Source organism: Lepus europaeus, chromosome 11 (genome assembly GCF_033115175.1).
Source record: "Lepus europaeus isolate LE1 chromosome 11, mLepTim1.pri, whole genome shotgun sequence".
Classification (NCBI taxonomy): domain Eukaryota; kingdom Metazoa; phylum Chordata; class Mammalia; order Lagomorpha; family Leporidae; genus Lepus; species Lepus europaeus.
The window spans coordinates 14,854,530-14,856,331 of record NC_084837.1 but is presented as its reverse complement, the minus strand read 5'-3'; the positions used below and the strand labels follow the sequence as shown (position 1 = coordinate 14,856,331).

General features: G+C 47.7%; 1 non-coding gene across 1 annotated transcript; it reads left to right on the top strand.

Annotated features, from left to right (window-relative positions):
• Positions 1–507: 507 nt before the first annotated feature.
• Positions 508–579, top strand: TRNAE-UUC (transfer RNA glutamic acid (anticodon UUC)). Its single transcript has one exon. It is a non-coding gene; the product is annotated as a tRNA-Glu (tRNA).
• Positions 580–1,802: the final 1,223 nt, after the last annotated feature.

Here is a 1,802-nt window from a genome sequence, read left to right as displayed (position 1 = left end):
ACCTCTTCCGGGTTACTTCGTCCATCTGGCTTTGGTTCATGAAACTAGGATTCGTATACATCAGAAATTTCCGTTAAAACGGTCCATGACCTAAAATATAATTGGGAAAAAAAATATTGTCCTGGGAGAAAGCTGCTCCCAGCGTCAAACACGCGTAACTGAGAACCGGCAGTCACGCCCATAATTTGCGGTTCCTTGTTCCCTCTATTTAGGGCCTCTGAAACCGTTCTTTTCCCTCAGGTTCTGGAAATGGAAGTCGGGCTGGTGGGAGGGCCGAGACCGGGAGCCTCACCGCAGCGCCGCAGACGGCACCAGCACAAACCGGCCGCCGCTGCGCCGAAACACCGCGGCTTCCAGAGGCAGAACGCAGCCACGCCGGTACTGCGCAAGCGCGCAAGACTCGCGCAGGCGCAGAGGGCGGCCTTGACATGGGCGGAGCTGAGCGCCGACCGCGGAAGCAGGTACGAATGATTCAATTTACAGCGACGTAGCCCAACCCTTGTCGTCTCCCACATGGTCTAGCGGTTAGGATTCCTGGTTTTCACCCAGGCGGCCCGGGTTCGACTCCCGGTGTGGGAAGGCTAGTTGTTTTGGATGAACACTTCATTTATCCTGTTATGTTTAGAAGCTACTTAGCAAGAACACTATGGCAAGAGCTTCCTTTGGAGCTAAGTCAACCTGGAATACCCGGCTAGTGATTCACAACCTCAAAAACCAACTTGTGTGTTCACGGTGTGATTTGTGCCCGCTGTGTAAGTTCTTTAAAATTTACAGTAGATAATATTTAGTGATCAAACTCAGACAAGGGCAGTTAAGTTCTGGCTAAGTTACTGCTGTCTGTGCCCTCACGTAAGTGTTTGGCCTGCAGATAATTGGAGAACAGAATGCAGAGATGAGATGAGATCTGGTCTATCCTTTCCTTTTTTTTTTTTTTTTTTTTTAAGGGAAAAGGTTTATTGGTGAAGAAACCCGACAGACCGGAGGGAAGGGGCGAAGAAGGAAAAGAGGGAGGAGGAGATAGTAAGAGAGAGAGAAGAGAGAACGAGAGAGCGAGTGAGCCACACGTCCCAGGAACAGGTCCTCTGGTCTATCCTTTCTTCAGGGGCAAGCTGCACTCTGACTTAGCCCTTTGTACTGCAGTGACTCAAGCCAGGATTCTCACCGCCAAGCCTAGAGTGTTTCAGTTGTGTATGTCAAGTAATACTCTAGTACACCTCGCATTCATGTCGTTCCCAGGACACCACTGTCAAAAGCTCTTCTGTTCCAGCCACGTTCCACTAAATGAGGCCACCTTATCCGTGGAAACTTGCCTACTTGTACTCTGCCACGCTGAGATTCCGTGGCACCCCCTGAACTGGAAATCCTTATTTTTGGGGACTTTTTTTGTTTGTTTTGTTTTTGTTTTTAAGCAATCCTTGTTTACTGAAGATTGCTACCAAAGAGTTACAAAGCAGCTGGTTTCTCCTCGCTAGTGCATTTCTCAATCCCTCAGTGGAAGAAGTATTTTCTGGGCCTCTCTGGGGAATGTAATGGATGGCCAGTTTGTGGGTCACATTTGATAAATTCCACTCCAATGTGACTATTTGCCTAAAAGTGTTAGTCTGCCCTGTATCGAGAATGTATAGCATTACAATCTCAATAAAGGTGGGCCACACCAAGTCCAGGTTTCAGTCAACAAAGCAACCTGGGGCTAGAACCACTCCCAGATACTCAAACTAATTTATGATGTCATTTCATTTAGGTAAATTCCCAGGAGAGAGATGCCTGTGTCATCTATTTTCAAATTTCTAATTTCTAAGGAA